Raw genomic sequence first — 22376 nt, 5'->3', positions numbered from 1 at the left:
CACTCTGACACTGTGTTCTAACACTTCTTTACCCACTATCCATGCTACGTACAAATATTGAAAAAGCCGGAACAAGGGGGAGATCTTAAGTTTTTGTTTGTATCTGTGTTTACTTGTGAGAAAGCCACAGAGATGACAGAACTGAGGCAAAAGGGTAGTTAGGTCACTGGGCCAGAAGGGCCTGTTACTGTGTTGTATCGCAAAACAAAAATGAATAAAAACATTTTTTTTTAATTGTGGGCTGAAGCACCTGTACTGTTCTATGTTCTGTATTACAGTCTGAGAAATAAATGGCAGATAAGGGACCATTCCATTCTGTTCTGACAATTCGGTCCATGGCTGCCTCTTGTGCCAAGATGAGGCGCTCTTCAGGGTGGAGAAGAAACACCTTGTATTCCAAGCAACACCTGCACATAATGCAGGAGGAACTCAGCGGGTCAGACAGCATCTATGGAAATGAACAAACAGTCAAAGCTTTGGGCTGAGACCCTTCTTCAGGACTGAGAATGGAGGGGAAGATGCCTGAATAAAAAGGTTGAAGGAGGACAGCTGGAAGGTGATAGGTGAGGCCAGGTGAGTGGTAAGGTCAAGGGCTTGAGAAGAAAGGATCTGACAGGAGAGGAGAGTGGACCATAGGAGAAAGGGAAGGAGGGGGGGACCAGTGGGGAGGCGATAGGCAGGTGGGAAGAGGTAAGAAAATGGAGGAAGTTGGAGGGGAAGGAATTTGTTTACTGGAAGGAGAAATTGATGTTTGTACCATCAGTTTAGGGGGCATCCAGATGGAATGCAAGGTGTTGCCCCTCCTCTCTGAGGGTAGCCTCATTTTGGTACAAGAGGAGGTCATGGATCGATATGTTGGAGTGTGAATGGGAATGAGATCTGAAGTGTTAGACTATGGAGGTCTCACTTGTGGTGGATGGTGTGGGGGTGCTCGACGCGACATGTACCAGTGATATTAAACCTGATTCTGAGGTCTGTGCCTCCTGCCTCATAAGAGGTCCTCGGCAGTTCTGTAGAGTGCTGCTGGCCAGAGGGATTCTGTATGTTCCAACATCTGTTTTTTCTGACTCCTCCTATGACGCTCTGGTACAGCAACAACCTTCACTCTTTCTGGCCCAAATGAGGGGGTGTACTGCTGACCCTGGGTGGTCACGTGGTGTAATATTATCCCACAGAAGTCAATGAGGAACAAAGAGCATATGCAATCCACACAATAGCCCATTCCCAAGAGAAACAATTCCTATTGTGAAGAGACAGGATCACTCAATGGGAGAGAGATACTTATACATCCATCCGTTTGCAGGCAACATCTTGTTTCCATGACAACCCTGAATTATTCAGCACACAGAATCTCAGTAACTTTCTGAATCTTCTCCTGATGCACTTTATTTAAAAGGTTGACAGTGCGAGAGGCACAGTAATAATGTCCCACTGTTTGGTGAGGAGACACAATCTTCTTGTTATTGCGTCATAGGAAAGTACACTACGTAAACATGCTATTCAGCCCATCTAGTCTGTGCTGACCCTTTAAACTGCCTACCTCCATCGACCTGCACCCCTCCGTACCCTTACAATCCATGTACCTACCAAAACTTCTCTGAAACGTTGAAATCGAGCTTGCATGCACCCTTTCTACTGGCAGCTCGTTCCACACTCTCACCACCCTCTGAGTGAAGAAGTTTTCCCTCATGTTCCCCTTAAACTTTTCACCTTTCACCCTTAACCCATGATCTCTGGTTGTAGTCCCGCTCAACCTCATTGGCAAAAGTCTGCTTGCATTTACTCTGTCTATACCCCTCATAATTTTGTATATTCCTATTGAACCTCCCCTCAGTCTATTATTTTTTTCTGTGACAAAGTGGGGAGGGGGGGGTTGGAGTTTGAGAATTTGTTTGAGATTTTGGAGTTTGTTTCTTTTTCCTTTTCATGTATTTTCTTTTATCAACTCCAATGGCCTTTCTATATTTCATGGCTGTTTAGAGAAGACGAATATCGGAGTTGTATTGTACATGCACACTTTGACAATTAAGTGAACCTTTTAATCTTCAAGATTCAAGATTCAAAAACTTTATTGTCATTCTAACCATGCATCAGCTCTGCAGGGCAGAATGAGACAGTGTTTCCCAGGGGCAAGTGCAATCATAACATAACAAACGCAACAATAAATAGTAAACACAACAATAAATAGTAAAACACAACAGCCACATGCCGGTTAAAATCAGGTTATAAGTGTCCATTGCAAGTTAAAAGTGTCCAAAGCAGAGTCAGGTAGAGCAGCTATTTAGCAGTCTGACTGCCTGTGGGAGGAAGCTGTTTAGTAGCCTTGTGGTTTTAGTTTTGATGCTCCTGTAACGTTTACCTGATGGCAGAAGAACAAACAGTTCATGGAGAGGGTGTGAGGGGTCTTTAATGATGTACCGTGTCTTCTGGAGGCATCGACTCTGAAAGAGGTCTTGGACAGAAGGTAGGGAGACCCCAATAACCTTCTCTGCTCCCCTAACCACCCTCTGCAAGGCTTTTTTGTCAGCAGCACTGCAGCTGGAGTACCAGGTTGTGATGCAAAAGGTCAGCACACTCTCAACCACGCCTGTGTAGAATGTAGTTAAGATGTTAGTGGGGAGTGATGCTTGTTTAAGTTTCCTCAGAAAGTGCAATCTCTGCTGGGCTCGTTTCACAATCCCAGTGGTGTTCCTGGACCAGGTGAGATTGTCCGAGATCTGCACCTCAAGGAACTTGATGTTTTCCACTCTCTCCACTGTGGAGCCGCTGATGCTGAGGGGTGTGTGCTCAGGCTGAGACAGTCTGAAATCGACGATCATCTCCTTGGTTTTGGTGACATTAAGCATCAAGTTGTTGTCACTGCACCAGCTCTCTAGGTGTTTGACCTCCTCCCTGTACATTGTTTCATCATTTTTGCTGATCAGCCCCACCAGTCTTCTACATTCCAAGGAATAAAGTCCTAACCTATTCAATCTTCCCTAGAACTCTGGTCCCCAGACACAGCAACATCCTTGCAAATTGTCTCTGTGTGTTCCTTGTGTGTGTGTTAATCACAAAGCAGTCCCTTCATTAAACGGCTTCTTCATATTTCCCAGTATGTCAGTGTGAATGCAGGTAGTGTTTCAATAAACCTGGTCCTGGTTCCTCCAGACATCAGAATGTAGGAGTTACCTAGGGAAATAGAACATTAATGCTGTTTCTGTCTCCGCAGCTACAGTCTGAGCTTCAGACAATCCTCAGCATTCAAGTCTGCATGATCTACACTACACAGTCTGACACCCGCTAGTGTGATCGTTCCAAGATCAATAGAATGAATCTCGGAGGCAGAGTTCATCTGATTGGTAAAGCGCATCACACTTCTCAACCTCAGGAATAAATCTAAACTCTAGAGGTTCTGCAGAGGCTGGAAATCCAGAGCAATACACAAGGGAGCTGGTTGTGGATTACAGGAGGAATGGAGACAGACTAACCCCTATTGACATCACTGGATCTGGGGTTGAGAGGCTAAACAGCTTTTAGTTCCTTGGCATCCACATCACCAAGGATCTCACATGGACTGTACACACCAGCTGTGTGGTGAAAAAGGCACAACAGCGCCTCTTTCACCCCAGACATTTGAGGAAGTTTGATATGGTCCCCCAAATCCTAAGAACTTTCTACAGGGCCACAATTGAGAGCATCCTGACTGGCTGCATCACTGCCTGGTGTGGGAACTATACCTCCCTTAATCGCAGGATTCTGCAGAGAGAGGCACGGACAGCACCGTGCATCTGTAGTTGTAAACTTCCCTTGATTCAGGACATTTACCAAGACAGGCATGTAAAAAGGACTTGAAGGATCATTGGGGACCCAAGTCACCCCATTCATAATCTATTCTAGCTGTTTCCATTTGGGAAACAGTATCACAGCATAAAAGCCAGGACCAACAGGCTCCAGGACAGCTTCTTCCACCAGGCCAACAGACTGATGAACTCACTCTGATTTGAGTGTATTTCTATGTTACATTGACTGTTCTGTTTATTATAAATGACTATGATTGCACGTTGTGCATTTAGATGAGACGTAACTCTTCATGTATGTGAAGGACGTAAGAAATAAGGTCAATTCACTTCAACTCAATTCAATTCAAAATGCTGGAGGAACACAACAGGTCTGGAGAGAAATGAACAGTCGGCATTTCGGGCTGAGACCCTTCTTCAGGACTGGAAAGGATACCTTTCCTGTACCATCACAATGCGGCGTTTCAATCTCTTGCTACCCTTGCCAGTTTAAGTGGTTCAGCAAAGACAAGATGAGTGGAGGAACCTCTGTCTTTGATTCGATGACTCTATGAGTCTACCTTATGGAGATCTTTCCTTCAATTCTTCATGACCCCACCGAAGCCCTACAACCCTCCACTACAAGCAGACATGCCTTCAGCTCTTACCCCAAGCTCCCCACTCCCCACTCCTCTCCGATTTTAAGCCCCTCCGCAAACCCAACTTCTGGGCTAACATGCCTTCATATGGCTGAGCATCAGGTACTGAAAAGTGAAAAAGCATCTCTGTTTGCTGGCATCCTGAAATGTTGAAAACACTCATCAAGTCAGGCAGCATCTGTGGAGAAAGAGAGAGAGAAACAGGGCTCACATTTCAGGTCAAAGGCCTTCACCAGATCTTTGATAGAGGTGATAGCTCTGTTTCTTTCTGACTTGTAGAGTGATGTCTGATCTTGTCCACGTTAGTATCTCTTGATAGAACTAAGTGTGGGACACACAATATTCTGCAGAAGTTGCGAGACACACAAAATGCTGGAGGAACTCAAAAGGGCAGGCAACATCTGTGGTGAAAGATGAGCAAACAGAAGAAGAACAGAACAAGCCAAAACATGGATTGTACACTGCCCTCCATAGATCCTGCCTGACTCACTGCGTGTGACTAAAATGCAAGCTTCAGTTGTCAATGACTGTAAACCCTGAGTCTGTTAGATTGCCCAGAGACTTGTCTAACCATGGATTCAAACGTCTGCCATTTCTGGAGTTCCCTGGAGGTTGGAGGCCCAAGAAGACAACCTAACCTGGGGTTAGAGGTCTTCGTATATTGCGTGGGTGCGAGGGAGGAAAGGGGTTCCTTTGCTGTCATTGTTTTGTCACTTGGTATGTTCGATTGTGTTCAAGTTGAAGTTCGACTTCAAGGTCAAGATTATTGTGATCTAACTGTAGACACGTTTACCTCCAAACAAAACAATGCTCCTCAGTATAGCACATATAACTCACACACACAACACGTAAAATAGTATTACCGCAAATAATAAGGTGCACATATAACAAAAGTTTAAAAGTAAGCGGTATAATGCCACTGACACTTTATGCGTGCTGCAGTTGGGTGGGACTACAACCAGAGGTCATGGGTTAAAGGTTAAGGGTGAAAGGTTTAAGAGAAACATGAGGGGAAACATCTTCACTCAGAGGGTCGAGAGGGTACGGAATGAGCTGCCAGCACAAGCGGTGCATAACTTCAATGTTAGAGAGAAATTTTGATCGGTACTTGGATGGGAGGTGTATGGAGGGCTATGGTCCCAGTGCAGGTTGATGGAAATAGGTAGTTTAAATGGTTCAGCACAGGTTAGATAGGCTGAAGGGCCTGTTTCTGTGCTGAACTTTTCTATGATTCTATGAGTCATGGGTGGTGACAGGGAGATCAGTACAGGTATTCTCACGGCCTGGGAGAAGAACCTGTTAGCCAGCCTCACAGTCCTTGTCCTAATGCAATGGTACCTCCTCCCTGACGGTGATGGGGTGGGGGGTCTAGGAGATTGTTGAACAGATGAGGGGGAATAACAACATTGCTAAGAGCCCTGCATGCACAGCATTCCTCAGGTACTGTACATCTGCTCAGCATGGTGCTCACATAAACACTCTTGGATGTGTTGGTGGTTTGCATAAAGACCATAAGCTCATAGATATAGGAGCAGAGTTAGGCCATTTGGCCCATTTTGTCTGCTCCACCATTTCATCATGGCTGATCCATTTTCCATCTCAGCCCCAATCTCCTGCCTTCTCCCCAAATCCCTTCACGCCCTGACCAATCAAGAACCTATCAACCTCTGCTTTAAATATACCCAGTGACCTGGCCTCCACAGCCACTTGTGGCAACAAATTCCACAGATTCTCCACTCTCTGACTAAAGAAATTCCTCCTCGTCTCTGTTCTAAAAGGATGCCCCTCTGTTCTGAGACTGTGTCTTCTGGTCTTAAACTCTCCCAGGATTGGAAAAGTTCTCTCCACATCCACTCTATTAAAGCCTTTCAGCATTAAAAATGCACAGTAAAATGGAAATGATACATTATACTGTACATGTGATAAATAAATCTGAAGAAGCTTTCCCTCATGCTCTCCTTAAACTTTTCACCTTTCGCCATTAACCTATGACCATTCATTGTTGTCCTACACAGCATCGGTGGGAAAAGCCTGCTTGCATTTATCCTATCTATATCCCTCATAATTTTGCATACCTCTATCAAATCTCCCCTCAGTCTTTTATGTTATAAGGAATAAAGTCCGAACCTGTTCAATCTTTCCTTGCAGATCAGGTGCTCCCAACCTGGCACCATTTTTTTATGATGAATGGTGACTTCCCCAAGACAGCCTGATAGGGTGGAAACCGTTGGGGTGGTGATCACTGCATACATAGCGGTATGTGGGTGCCTGCCTTTACCAGCTGATGGCAAACAAAGCGCTTTGTGACTTTCCACCCAACACAGTGGAGACTGAACTGGAAATGGGAGAGACGCCATCCAACAGTTTGAAGGCACAAATGCAAGAGATAAAATCCCAAACTCAAAGGTGTTGAAGCAAAATAATTCACAGCCATGTGAGAAATTTCATCAAGATAAAAGTCTCGCTCTATTCTATTTATAACCTGTGCCTCCGAGCGCAGTGAAAATGGATGCTAATGAAATCTTTCAGGAGAGGCGGCTGCCTAGATCAGTCCTCAGTCTGATGAGGAGTGGGGAGCAATTGATTCCAATCCGTCTGCGGATAACGCGTTTGAATCTACATTCTGGCAGATGAGCCACAATCTCACATCAAAGCATGAGACACTGAGCACAAAGATCCCTGGTGGAAACACCAGCACAGCTTCACTCAGGCCTCCAGCAGACAGGACAAGGCCTAGACCGAGGATTCTCAACCCATTTTATGCCATTGTTGTTCATTTTCATGCCACGTGGCACATCAGGTGCCATTTTTTTTTGCTGTTCCCTTAGTGTTTATCTGTTTTTCACAAGGCTGAGTTACTGGCTTGATGCTCAACCCAGCATGAATGGAAAGCGTGCAAGGTGCAGACCGGATTCCATAAGACCACAGGACCCAGGTGCAGAATTAGGCCATTCAGCCCATCGAGTCTGCTCTGCTATTCCATCATGGCTGATCCCGGATCCCACTCGACCCCATACACCTGCCTTCTCGCCATACCTTTTGATACCCTGACCAATCAGGAAACTATCAATTTTCACTTTAAATATACAAACGTTTATACTTGCCCTCTACTGCAGTCTGTGGCAGAGCATTCCGCAGTTTCACTACTCTCTGGCTAAAAAAATTCCTCCTTACCTCTGTTCTAAGGGGTCACCCCTCAGTTTTGAGGCTGTGCCCTCTAGTTATGGATACCCGCACCATAGGAAACATTCTCTCCACATCCCACCCTATCTAGTCTTTCAACATTGGGTAGGTTTCAATCAGATTTCCCTCCCCCCCCCCCCCCCCCAATCACACTATCCTAAATTCCACTGAGTACAGGCCCAAAGCTGCCAAACCCTCCTCATATGTTAACCCCTTCATTCCCAGAATCATTCTCATGAACCCTCTCTGGACTCACTCCAAGGCCAATGCATCCTTTCTGAAAGATGGGGCCCAAAACTGTTGGCAATACTCCAAGTGCAGACTGACTAGTGTCAAATAAAGGCTCAGCATTCTCTCCTTGCTATTATATTCTATTCCCCTTGAAATAAATGCTAACATTGCATTTGCCTTCTTTACCACAGACTCAACCTGTGAATTAACCTTCTGGGAGTCTTGCATGGGAACTCCAAAGTCCCTCTGCACCTCTGATGTTTGAATGTTCTCCCCATCCAGATAGTAGTCTGCACTATTGTTCTTTCTACCACAATGCATTATCATACATTTCCCAACACTGTATTCTATCTGCCACTTCTTTGCCCATTCTGCTGATTTGTCTAAGTCCTTCTGCAATCACATTGCTTCCTCAACACTACCTGCCCCTCCACCTATCTTTGTATCATCTGTAAACTTTTCCACAAAGCCATCAATTCAAATTATCTAAATCAAACAATGTGAAAAGTAGCACCCAATACTGACCCCTGAGCAACACTGGCAGCCAACCAGAGAAGGCCTTCTTTTATTCTCACTGGCTGTCAGCCATTCCGCTATCCATGCCAATATCTTTCCTGTAAAGTCACAGGGTTTTATCTTGTTAAGCAGTCTCTTCTGTGGAACCTTATCAAATGCCTTCTGAAAATGTAAGTAAATGACATCCACTACCTCTCCTTTGTCCACCCTGCTTGTTACTTCCTGGAAGAACAGATTTGTCAGGGAAGACTACGGAAACCATGCTGACTTCAACTTATTTTATCATTAGTCTCCAAGTACCCTGAAACCTCATCCTTAATAATAAAGTCCAACACTTTCTGAACGACTGAGGTTAGGCTAGCTGGCCTACAATTTCCTTTATTTTGCCTTCCTCCCTTCTTAAAGAGTGGAGTGACATTTGCCAGAATCAAGTTAAAAGATCATAACCAAAGAGAACCATTATCTCTTCAGCAACCTCTCTCAGATCTCTGGGATGTAGTCCATCTGGTCCCGGTGACTTATCCACCTTAAAGCCCTTCAGTTTGTCTAGCACTATTTGCTTTGTGATATTAATGGCACTCACTCCTGCTCCCTGACACTCCCAGACCTCTGACACAGTTGTAGTGCCTTTTACAGTGAAGACTGATGCAAAGTACCCATTAAGTTCAAGTGCCATTTATTTGTTCCCCGTTACTACCTCACCAGCATCACTTTCTAGTGGTCAAGTATCAACTTTCACCTCTTTTATACTCTTTATATAACTGAAAAAAACTTCTGGTATCCTGCCTTATGTTATTGGCAAGTCTACCCTCGTAGTTCATCTTTTCTCTTCTTATGGCTTCTGGCACCATTGGCCTCAAAATCACTACACCACCACCAGCTATTTTATGCCATGGACCCCTACTATTAACTGAAGATTCCATAGACTCCAGTTTGGGAACCCTGCATCTAGACTCTAGACTGAACCCCTGGTCCAGGGTGATAAACAGGAGAGGATGTTTCCTATGGTGGGGAAGTCCAGGACCAGAGGGCATAACCTCAGAACATGGGTATGAATCCTGTCCATACCCATTCAAAATGGAGACAAAGAGGAATTTCTTTGGCCAGAGGGTGATAAATCTTTGGAATTAGTTGGGTATATTTAAGGTGGATGTTGATAGGTTCTTGATTAGTCAAGGTGTGAAGGGCTACAGAGAGAAGGCAGGAGTTCAAAGGTTTCAAAGGTACATTTAATGTCAGAGAAATGTGTATAATATACATCCTGAAATTCTTTTTCTCCACAAACATCCATGAAAACAGAGGAGTGCCTCAAAGAATGAACGACAGTTAAATGTTAGAACCCCAAAGTCACCCCCCCTCCCCCAGCTCTCCCCAACCACTCACAAGCAGCAACAAAGTTTGGGGCTGAGAAGTAAACAGATCAGCCATGATGAAATGGCGGAGCAGATTCGATGGGCCAAATGGCCTAATTCTGCTTCAAAGCCTTATAGTCCAAACATCATTGTTATTTGATTAGAAACAATCTGAGATAAAACATGCTCTGACTCCTCCATCTTCTGTGTCTCTGTTAAAGGAAACAACATTTTACAGAAACTTTGGATGAGTCAGCATGTGTGATCTCCACCTGATATGGTGACACTTGGCTCGGGACCAACCTCTCCTATTCCCATACAGTGTAACTCTGTCAGAACCGATCTCCCACAGCCTGACTCTCACTCAGTACCATCCCCTTTTTTTTTAACAAAACTCTAAAAATGTACTTACATCACAAGTACACAAGGTACAGACATTCAGTATTTACAAGACTAAAGTACACTCAGATTAAAATACGGTTACTGCCGTCGATTAGATAATCAATACCCCAGGGGGCCCACCGCTCCCAGAAGTCCCCCAAGGTGCCCATTACGACCAAGGACAGCCAACCATGATCGTATCCTCGGAAAAGGAGCAGGCAGTCGGGCCAGGCAGCACCCTCCACTTTCCACCACCCAGACGCGTGAATGTCCATCTTGTCCAGGCCCAGGAGCAAGCCCACCAGGAGATCCTCCTCACGACCCGCCCAGTTCCGTACTGGGTGCCCGTGGATGAGGAGCGCAGGGCTGAAGTGTAACCAGAACCTCAGCAGCCCCTTCAGATACTCAGACAGGGGCTGCAACCTCTCACACTCCGTAAACACGTGGTACACTGACTCCTCCTCAGCAGCCCCTTCAGATACTCAGACAGGGGCTGCAACCTCTCACACTCCATAAACACGTGGTACACTGACTCCTCCTCAGCAGCCCCTTCAGATACTCAGACAGGGGCTGGAACCTCTCACCCTCCGTAAACACGCGGTACACCAACTCCTCCTCAGCAGCCCCTTCAGATACTCAGACAGGGGCTGGAACCTCTCACCCTCCGTAAACACGTGGTACACTGACTCCTCCTCAGCAGCCCCTTCAGATACTCAGACAGGGGCTGGAACCTCTCACCCTCCGTAAACACGTGGTACACCGACTCCTCCTCAGCGGCCCCTTCAGATACTCAGACAGGGGCTGGAACCTCTCACCCTCCGTAAACACGTGGTACACCGACTCCTCCTCAGCAGCCCCTTCAGATACTCAGACAGGGGCTGGAACCTCTCACCCTCCGTAAACACGTGGTACACCGACTCCTCCTCAGCAGCCCCTTCAGATACTCAGACAGGGGCTGGAACCTCTCACCCTCCGTAAACACGTGGTACACCGACTCCTCCTCAGCGGCCCCTTCAGATACTCAGACAGGGGCTGGAACCTCTCACCCTCCGTAAACACGTGGTACACTGAGGCGAGGAAGCGAAAGGTGAGCAGGAGCAGCCCGGACAAGAAACGTTTCGGAGGGTCACGGAACGGCACGGTGGCATCCCCGAGAGACGGCTCACGTTGTGCGGGACCCTCTCCCGCGTGGTCTCCCGAGGCCTGGGTCCGACCAGCACATCGGGTGGTGAGGCAGACAGAACCCCTGCACATCCCCGAGCCCCCCAACACCTACCGTGATAGGATCGGGACCACTCCCCCAGCAGCCAGAGCACCGTCCAGTGGCACTGGAGCACCCTGCCCGGATGAGCCAGACCCCAGACCCTCCACAGTTCCCGGTAGAAGCGGGGCAGTTCCTTCAGAGTGACATGACAGACGCCACCCACGGGGATTCGTGTCCTCCTGCAAGCAGAGACCTCGACAGGGGAAGTGCATTGTCAGTGCGTACCATCTCGGAGGGTGGGTCAGTACCGGTATCTCTGCAAGGTCCCATGCTGGAGAGCCCCCAGCTGGGTGCAGACGCTCACCAGGACTGACCACCCTCAGGACTGCTGCAGAGACCCAGTCCCTCCTGTTGCCCCAGAAGATGTCCACCAGATGCTTCAGGATCCTGGATGCAAATTCCGTGGGTGGGACTGAAGTAATCAGCCAGTATCACATCACTATAATAAACCAGCTAATTTATAACTAATGCCCTCCCCCGGTACGAGATTGCGCAAAGGAGGCCTGAACAGTGCCCCAGCCAGGCAGAGATCTTTCTCTCCAAATGCTGCCATTTTGCTGGCCAGGCCTCCTCCATCGAGCTCAAGTAGACCCCCAAGTAGAGGAGGTGTGTGGTGTTCCACGCCAATGGCCTCAACCCCTCCGGTAGGTGTCCACCTGTCACTGACCGACCAAGAGGCCTGCGCTCTTCTCCCAGTTGACCCTCGCAGAGGACGCAGCCGAGAAGACCTGCTGGCAGTCTCACATCCTCTGCAGGTTAACCGGGTCGGGGATGATGAGGAGGATGCCATTGGCGTAAGAACCAAAACCATTGACCTCTTGCGGAGAAGGCACAGGAGTGGCTCCACGCGACTGTACAAGAGTCCCGACATGGGGCACCCCTGACACACTCCCTCCCAAAGCACAAGAGTGCTGCCAAGGACTTGCTGCCCTTAACAAGGCACTTGGCAGCACTGTACAGCACTCGGACGTGGGTCACAAAATGTGGCCCGAGCCTGAATGCTTGCAGAGACCCAAAGAGGTACTCGTGGTCCACGCTGTTAAATGCCTTCACTTGGTCGAGGGAAGGAAGAGCGAATGACATTCCAGCCTCCTGGCACAGGTAGATCAGATCCCAGACAACGTGGATATTGTCCTGGATCGACCGCCCCGGGACCGTGTAGGACTGATCGGGGTGGATCACTTGTGCCAGTACGGAGCCCAAACGATTGGCCATTGCCCGGGCAAAGATCTTGTACTCCGCTCTGAGGAGGGATACTGGGCGCTAATCCCTCAGGCAACGGAGATCCCCCTCGTTGGCAGCAGGGCCACGACTGCTCTGAGAGGCGCATCTCACCCATTGCCATACCCTCCCCGAGTACCCCTGCATGATCAGACCCTAGGATGTCCCAGAAGTCCCAGAGAAAGTCAACGGTCAACACATCTAGCCCCGGGGACTTGCCTCTCTGCAGCGGGTTGAGGGCACTGGTCAGCTCCACTAAAGATAGCGGGGCATCCGGACGCTCAGCACCCCCAGGGCTGACCTTCGGCACGTCCTCCCACAGAGCCCCGTGTGCATCCTCACTGCACAGGTCCAGTGAGAATAGAGCCTCATAACTGGAATGAACTTCCGCATCAATTCCCGCTGGATCCATGACGGAGGAGCCATCCTCTGCCACGGGCTGCCTGCGGACACCCCTCCCCTTTTGGACAGTGTAGAAGAAGGGAGAGGCATGGTCCAGATCCTGCAGCCTCTGGACCCGCGACCTCACGTAAGCGCCTTGGGACCTCTTGGGCTGCAGGTGCCTCAGTGCCTCCTTTTCCCTCTGGTCCTCATCCCAGATGGGCTGGTCCCCATCGGTCAACCCCAGCCGGGACTCCAGGTCAACCAGCTCCTTCCTAAGCCGATCCATCCTGGTCATCCGCCACTTGGCTGACCCGTGCACGTACTCCTGGCAGAACAGCCGGGTGTGAGTCTTATCCACGTCCCACCACAGTCTCAGAGAGGGAACTCCCCCACTCCTCCTGCCAGGACTCTCAGAACAGCCGGAACGAATCCCGGAACCGGCCGTCCTCCAGCAGCCGGTTGTTGAAATGCCGGTACGCGGACCCCACCCGTGCGGGCAGCGCATTCAGCTCCACCCACACCAGGCGGTGGTTCGAGAACGCAACCGGACACATGGAGGCAGCCGACACCCGGGAGACGTGCACCCAGGAGATGTAGAGTTGGTCGATCCGCGAGTCCCCATCCCTCTGTACCTCCTGGAGAAAGCACAGAGGTCAGGGTGAAGGCTCCGCCAGACATCGACCAAATCCAAGGTCAGGACCAACTCCTGTAACTTCCTCATCGATGCTCGGCTACGATTTATGCGCCCTAGCAATGCAGACACATCTTGGAACAGGCGCACCTGTATCAGGCTTGGCTCAGGGGCGTACGCATTGACAAAGTGCATTGGCACGCCGCCCTGGCGCTTGGCAAGGTGAAGCAGGCAGCCTGGCACGAGTTCCTGAACCTGCACTATTTCAGGCTGGAGAAAAGGGGCACCAGGATGGTTACCCTGCTGGAAGTAGAGCTGAGGTGGCTCTGGGATATCCTGCAAAGAGTGAATACTCTTTCTTCACATCTTCTTTGCCCTTCCCTCAGGAGTTACCGCATGTGTCCATTAAATCTCTGCCTGAAACTTTGACTGTTTATTCCTCTCCATTGATGCTGTCTGACCTGCTGAGTTCCTCCAGCAGTTTGTGTGTGGCCCTGGATTTCCAGCATCTGAAGATTTTCTCTTGTTCATTACATAGACTGTGCTGGGACTTTGATACGAGCTCTTGATCCAGGATTAGCATACTATGATCAGGATTAGAATACTGTGATAGAATCCTTCCAACAAGGAGCCCATTGACTGTGAGACAATCTGGTTGCATTGTTGTTTTAACCTCTCTGAATTAATTCTGGGAAATCCTTCCAGTGTTTTGACGTTTAACAGACTATCATTACTTTTGTGAATGAAGCGGGGACTGATTGATCAATGATTCAAAGTTCAAAGTATATTTGTTATCTAAGTGTGTGTGTGTGTGTGTAGGATACAACCCTGAGATTCAGCTTCTCACAGACAGCCACCAAACAAGGAAAAACATGTATCTCACCCAACGAAAATCTTCAAAAGTACACAAAAACAAATCACGCAAACGGCAAAAACATAAAGTGAAAAAATATATAACCTCAAACCACAGAGTCATCAAGAGTCCAGGTATATTCAGTTCAACTCAATACCTCACTGAATCATTCACTGTCTGTCGGCCGTAGACCCTGGTGTGTAGGAACTTACACAAACCCCACTCAGCTGTTGTAACGTGAACAACGCCACTGGTAGATACAACAGCAGTCTTTCATTCAACAAAACAAGACATTGTCTGGGGGAAGAGGCCTGTTTCATCCAATATTGCATGATATTTTATATGCTAAAGATCAAAGGACAGTTTTATATTTACCACGTATCTACAATGCTTCCTTTGAATTACATATAACTTCCACACCCCAGGCACCCAAAGTGAATGTTAATCAGCATTGTCTGTTTTTTCAATTACCTGCCATCACAGCTCTAGGAACCTATTAATCAGAGCTGCATTTCAAATTTAATTTATAATCAGATTCAGGTCTGAAGATTGGTTACTGAAGTTAATATTTGCCATATACCCTAATTCCGGAATATGCCCAAACACACCTTCCTTCCTGTTAGTATGATTTATCTTGATTGGTGAGTAATTAAATTAACTGGTATAATTTTCTTAAGTAATTCTGTGGCGTTTTCCCTCATTAAAATAAATGGCACATTGTAAAGTCACTGCCTCTGAGTTTGGGGATTGCGACTACGTTAATTCTATTTAATTCAATTTTAATACATTTTAGATTAATGAATTGAAGTCCATTAAATGACTATGTTCTCCCTGTTGGAATGAACGATCCACAGGTTGACTAGAACTGGTTCGCCCGATAAGTTTTATGAACACAAACACACTTATGACTTCCAGAGGATCCTGTGCAGGTTTGGAATTGTAATTGGAATCAGTTTATTATTGTCACATGTAAGAGCTTGTCTTGCATCCTGCTCATACAGATCAAATCATTCCACAGCGAGTAGAACAAAGCCCCCGTTTGAATATCTGAAGGGTTTGCTGCTCTTCAGCCCCATGTTCTAGGTATGTGGGCACCCAGCACAGAGGGAGGTAAGCCAGTTGGAGGATCTACTGGTGGGGTTGCTCCTGGGCCTGGCCAAGATGACCATTCAGCTTCAGAATCAGGTTTAATATCACCGCCATACATTGTGAAAATTATTAAGCTGTGAAACTTGTTAACTTAGCTGCAGCAGAACAATGCAGTACATGATAAACTATATTGTAATTCATAGTTCATCGCATTGTCCTGCTGCTGCATATGTGTAAAATGGTTAAATAAATAGTGAAAAATAGAAATAAGGAAGTAGTGAGGTAGAGTTCATGTGTTCAATGCCCATTCAGAAATCAGATGGCAGAGGGGAAGAAGCTGTTCCTGAATCACTGAGTGTGTGCCTTCAGGCTCCTGTACCTCCTCCCCAATGGTAGCCATGAGGAGAGGGCATGTCCTCAGTGATGGGGGTCCTTAATGACGGATGTCACCTTTCACGGGTCCAGGTAGTGGGAAGACCAGGGCTCTGTCAGGACCGACTGTCTGCCCCCCTTCCGAAGATACATTCCTGCTTTGGCGAAGGGCATGCAGTCACAATGGGCACACTGGGGAATTTCCAGGAGTGTGGGCCCCTCAGGGAATTGACTGTTTTATAGACAGTAGTAATCACATTTTAATCTGAGTGTACTCACTGTCTTGTAAATACCTAATGTTTGTACTTTGTGTATTTGTTGTGTAAATAAACTTTTATAGTTTTGGAGAAAAAAGAGGCATAACAAGGTAAAACGATAACTATGCAAGGTGTAACAGCAACAGGGAAAGTCCAGTGCAGGTAAATGATAAGGTGAAAGGTCGAGGTGGGTTGTGAGTTCAAGTGTGCATCGTATCATATGAGGTAACCTATACGATAGTCCTATAACACCGGTGTAAGAAACTGTCCTTGAGCCTAATAACACGTTCTTTCGGACTTTTGTATCTTCTCCCTAATGGGAGAGGGGTGGTGGGGTGGAGATGCGTCTCTACCAAAGGAGGTGTAAGGTGCTCCTTCCCTCCACTCCCCTGCAGGTCCCCCTTGGGCGAGTTCTAGCACCTGCTTTGCACAGACCCCAATCAGGGTCACATGAATACATGGGAGCAGGTCGTATGAGCTGTTGGTGCAGATTGCAAATCCTGGTTACGCGACCACTGATGCCCAACGGTCAATCTCTGAAGAGTATTGATAATGGCTGGGGTCGCCCATCTGGTAAAGACACTGCCCGGAAGAAGGCAATGGCAAACCACTACTGCAGAAAGATTTGCCAAGAACAATCATGGCCATGGGAACTCCTAACCTATTCCAACTTTCCCTATAACTCATGCCCTCAAGTTCTGGCAACATCCTTGTAAACTTGGTGTCATTCGAATTTGTGGAAGGGGTGGAACTATGCTATTCTAGTTAATGTTGGGTGGACTATGGAGGTGCTAGACATGTGGAATGGCCCCTTGAAGTATTGGTGCAGGATTGTCAGTATCTGAAGTTGAGCACAGAGGTGGGGCTATCACCCCAAATGATGTTGTACCAAGCTTTAATCTACTCTAAGATTAATCTACCCCTTTCCCCCTCATATAAACCATTTTCCAATCATCCGTGTACTTATCTAAGAGTCTGTTAAGTATCCTAATGCATCCTCTTGTACCAACACCCCTGGCAGGGCATTCCACACACCCACCAGTCCCCGTGTGAAATAACTACCTCTGACATCCCCCACTATACTTTACTCCAATTACCTTAAAATTACACCCTCTTGTATTGGCCAATTCCACCCTGGAAAATGTTACTGGCTATCCACTCGGTCAATGCCTCTTATCATCTTGTACATCTTTATCATATCACCGCTCATCCTCCTTCGCTCCAAAGAGAAAAGCCTTTGCTTGCTCAGCCTCTCCACAATCATCCCCGAGGCGAGGGACGAGCCGGTTCAGCTCACAGCTCCGGGATGTTTTCTCAGCTCTGCATGGACCAGTGGGTCTCAGACTCTCTTTCCAGTTCAGAACACGAACTGCTTGTGGTTGACGCTTGCATGATTTGTTTCTTCTCTCTCTGCACCTTGGCTGTTTGATAGCCTCCATTTCTTACGCGTTCTTATGGGTTTCTTCGTTTTGTGGCTGCCTGTCAGGACATGAAGGTCAAGGTTGTAGAACGTGTCCATACTTCAATAATCCATGTACGTAGAACTTTGGGACAAGTCCATCGACAGACGATAGCAGCTGATCTGGATGCTATCACCGTGCAGTTTGAAAGAAGCTGTTGTGCAAAGGTGACATAGAAATGCAAATCTCTTTTTCCCTGAGCCTTTTGATTGCTCCTGCATCTCTTCTCTTCAGCTGATCAATATCTTTTCTTTAACTTGTAGCTAAGATATCTTAATTACTCAGCAAAATCCCCCAGATCACAGGAGCTTCCCAAGCTGCTGTGTTTGTGTGTGTGTGGGAGATTAGCTGTCATTACCAGTTCTGCTTCTTCAGCAGCTTTGGTGACGACGACGTGAAATGAAGGTCCTGTCAGCTGCTCAGGAGCAGCAAAGTGTGAAACCGAGTGACGATAGTTCAACAGGTTACTGTCTCCACAGAACACCGAGCCTGGTACAGGTAACTCCCTCCACAGAACACCGAGCCTGGTACAGGTAACTCCCTCCACAGAACACCGAGCCTGGTACAGGTAACTCCCTCCACAGAACACCTAGCCTGGTACAGGTAACTCCCTCCACAGAACACCGAGCCTGGTACAGGTAACTCCCTCCACAGAACACCGAGCCTGGTACAGGTAACACCCTACACAGAACACCGAGCCTGGTATTGGTAACTCTCTCCACAGAACACCGAGCCTGATACAGGTAACTCCCTCCACAGATCACCTGGCCTGGTACATTTAACTCCTTCCATTGAACACCATGTCAGTTACAGGTTACAAACTCCACAGATCACCAAGCCTGCATTGATTCTGTTTTCTTGATTCACATCAATCCAGGGAAGCCTGAAGTCCTTCCAGTACTTTAACAAACACTTGGCTATCTAGTACTACAAATTTATTTTGTGTCGGGATGCAAGATTATACAAGACAGGTGTTCTAATGGGACACACATAGAAGAGGTAACCAAAAGCTACTGTCAGCTGGGCTGTTTAATGTGCTCATGGATTCACACAATGCCTTCCTCTGGCCAATAGTGTGAATCTGGTGCTGAATTACCTGGTCAGCTTTCTGAGGCTGATTATAATATCTGCTGAATTTAATGGACTAGCTTCAAAAGGCTAAAGAAGCAAAGCCCCAATATTGCTGCCGTTTCAGAGATTTGCTGACATTCAGAACTGGGAATGTCATTAGATGAAGTCGAATGATCTCCAGAATGAAACATATCAGGTGCGATTGATGACTCTGGGCGCGTACTCACTGGAGTTCAGAAGAATGATGGGATCTAATGTGAAACCTATCGAATATTGAAAAGCTGAGATAGAGTTGATAGATAGAGGATGTTTCTTATAGTGGAAGAGTCGAGGACCAGAGGGCACAGCCTCAGAATAGAAAGATGTCCGTTTAGAACAGAGGCAAAGAGGAATTCCTTTAGCCAGAGGGTGGTCAGTCCGTGGAATTCATTGCCACAGATGGCTGTGGAGAGCAGGTGATTGGATCTATTTAAAGTGGAGATTGACAGGTCCTTCATTAGTAGGGGTGTCAAATGTTACGAAGGGAAGACAGAAAAATGGGGTTGAGAGAGAAAGTAAATCAGTCGTGATGCAATGACGGAGCAGACTCAATGGCTAAAGGGCCCAATTCTGCTCCTGCAGTGTAACTTACCGGCTTACGGAATTCCTCCATTTTGGAGTATCATGGTCACATACCTACCGGAAAGATATCAATACGATGGAAAATTTACAAGAACATTGCTGGGTCTGGGGGACCTGAGTTATAGGGTAAGGTTGAACAGGTTAGGACTTTATTCTCCGGAGTGTAGGAGAATGAGGTGAGATTTGATAGAGGTATACAAAATTATGAGGGGCATCGATAGGGTAAATTCAAGTTCATTTTTCCACTGAGTTTGATTGAGACTCCAAATAGAGGCCATGGGTTAAGGGTGAAAGGTGAGAATTTTAAGGGGAACATGAAGGGAACCTTCTTCACTCAGAGGGTGGAATAAGCTGTCTGCACAACTGGAGAATCCGGGCTCGATTTCAACATTTGAGAGAAGTTAAGATAGGTACATGGGTAGGAGGGTTACAGTTTAGCTGCAGGGCAATGCCATGGGACTAGGCAGAATAATATTCTGGCACAGACTAGATGGACAGAAGGGACTGTTTCTGTGCCGAAGTAGTTCCCGATTCCATAACTATTTAAGAAAGTGTTTTGTGTTTTGCATTAATATTGACGCTGTTTACAGTTTGTCAGAAGTAACGGCTCATGAGTTCTAGAAAGGAATGAAACACTCAGCATTTGACATGGAATTGCGCAAAGCAAAACGTGTTAATGTTTCAGCTCGGTGACCTTCCGGAAGCTTACAGTATCCAGTGAGGTACAAACACTTCAGCCCATGGTCACTGTGAACATCACAGCTTTGGTCCTGTGTAAGTAATTGGCTACGCACAAAGTTGCTCCCCCGGAATAGCTCTACCTCCCTCAGCCTTCTGGACCGGGCAACAACTGTACATGATATTCGTCAAAGGGAGGTGGCCTCCATATTATTGACCAGATGCAAAATCACAGCAGTATCCGCAGTCTGGTCCCAGCTTTAACCAGCATCCCACCTCTGTAACAAGCAGTACTGGACGTCGGCAGCTTGCGGAGGGTCCCAGTAACGTTCACTGTGACTGCTGGGCCCAGAATTCAATGCTGAAGTAAGAGGTGATGTGTGTCTTCTGGTACCTAGAGCACTACAGCACAGAAAATGGCCCTTTAGCCCATCTAGTCCATGCCAAGCTATTGTTGTGACTAATCCCATCAACCTGCACTCGAACCATAGTCCTCCTCTTCAACTAGTTATTCAGATTTCTCTTCCTGCCCTGTGTGAACAGCCTGTAAGACAAGCTTTTCACTGTATGTATCTCAGTACATGTGACAACAATTGACCAAGTCCTGTTCCAGTTCCAACTCCAAGATGCTTCCCGCTTCCAACTTTTCCATCACTCACTCTGTAGCTTCCATATTCTCTCATAGGGACAGCACAGAAACAGGCCCTTCAGCCCACCTAGCCCGTGCTGAACTGCATCAGCCTGCACCCAGACCATAGTCCGACGTACCCCTCCCATCCATAAAAACAGAACCCCTATGAAATATTCCAATGGTCAGGCAGCGTCTGTGGAAAGATCACCAGGTCCAGAACTGCAGATGGGCCAGCACCCCGCTGAGGATAAATGGTCACAAGTTCAGCCTCGCTGGTCCAGTTACTGTCCACCAGCAGGGACAAGGTATCTGGAACTCCAGGGGAAAGTGTTTATCTTTACTGGCGATTCTGGAGAAACGTACTCTAAAATAAATCCCCACGCCTAAGGTAAAGAACTTGCTATTGTCACAAGAAATTATTCCTTATTAAATGTTCAAGTGATTACTAAGTTGCAAATATTCCCTCAGCATGAAGTCAGGGTGGCCGCATAATCCAGCTGTCCATTGGTCTGGACTGACTCCCGGTGTGGGACTGACCGGTCGTCACTCCCGGTGTGGGTCTGACCGGTCGACACTCCCGGTGTGGGACTGACTGGTCGACACTCCCGGTGTGGGACTGACCGGTCGTCACTCCCGGTGTGGGACTGACCGGTCGACACTCCCGGTGTGGGACTGACCGGTCGTCACTCCCGGTGTGGGACTGACCGGTCGTCACTCCCGGTGTGGGACTGACCGGTCGACACTCCCGGTGTGGGACTGACCGGTCGATACTCCCGGTGTGGGACTGACAGGTCGATACTCCTGCTGTGGGACGAACCAATCGTCACTCCTGGTGTTCGACTTACCAGTCAGCATTTCCAGTGTGGGGCTAACTGGAGGCTCCACCATTTCCCAGGCATGCTCTCCACTTATTAGTCCAACACCTCACACTTACTGGAACTAAGTTCCTTCTGAAGATGCAGTGCCTAATGTACCAATTTATCAGAACCACTACACTATCTATGGCACTCCTCTCATGCAATATTGAGTAACTTTCTGCAGAGTCTCACAAACGCAATATCAGCACTGAGTGAATCTTTGTCAGGCACATTGGGCAAGTTCACCTCCACTCCCACCAAGGATGGTAGGGGGCTTCCAACACACCATTCACAAAGTGTTCCTCTTGCACAGGAAAACAAGGCGAGGCTGCTAATTCCAGTGAGCTCGGTCTTTCTGATACATTTGTTGTAATATGTCATCCGCAGTTCACTCTTCTCTGCTACTTCCTTATTCTTGAACAACCTTCAGTGCATTGGGTACTTGTAGTCACGTATTCCTTTAGTAAACACATTCCTTGTAGTCACGTACGTATATTGCAACATATTAGCTTAGCACGCTGGGATTTGGACAACTCTGTTTTGTCACATCAAACGGTTACAAAAATACAAAGTTTAATACATACTTTCACACCAACAACACGATGATTTTTGAATTATCTGTGAATGGACCAATCTTATCTCCTATTTTCATACCCTAATCTAGTTAACAACCACCAGTCCCTATGGGCGCATGATTCCAACCACCGACACAAATCTCCATCATCCCGCCTCATTATACCAAGCCAATTTTGGTGGATGGCATGGTAGCGTAGTGGTTAGCAGAACGCTTTACAGAGCCAGCGACACGGGTTCAATTCCTGCTGCTGCCTGTAAGCAAGTTTGTATGTCCTCCCCATGTCGGCGTGGGCTTCCTCCTCCGGTTTCCTCCCACAGTCCAAGTACGTAC

The 22376-nt window shown here is 47.4% G+C and overlaps 1 long non-coding RNA gene across 1 annotated transcript in view; it reads right to left on the bottom strand.

The window, feature by feature from the left end:
• LOC140736614 (uncharacterized) overlaps positions 1 to 21560 on the bottom strand; it is a 65427-nt gene extending 43867 nt beyond the window's left edge. Inside the window, exon 1 of the long non-coding RNA XR_012100989.1 lies at positions 21458 to 21560. This is a non-coding gene — a long non-coding RNA (uncharacterized lncRNA). The remainder of the gene's footprint in view (positions 1 to 21457) is intronic.
• Positions 21561 to 22376: the final 816 nt, after the last annotated feature.

The sequence above is a fragment of the Hemitrygon akajei genome, chromosome 12, assembly GCF_048418815.1.
Source record: "Hemitrygon akajei chromosome 12, sHemAka1.3, whole genome shotgun sequence".
Lineage (NCBI taxonomy): Eukaryota > Metazoa > Chordata > Chondrichthyes > Myliobatiformes > Dasyatidae > Hemitrygon > Hemitrygon akajei.
The sequence above is the reverse complement of the archived record's forward strand: the minus strand, read 5'-3'. Positions and strand labels throughout refer to the sequence as shown.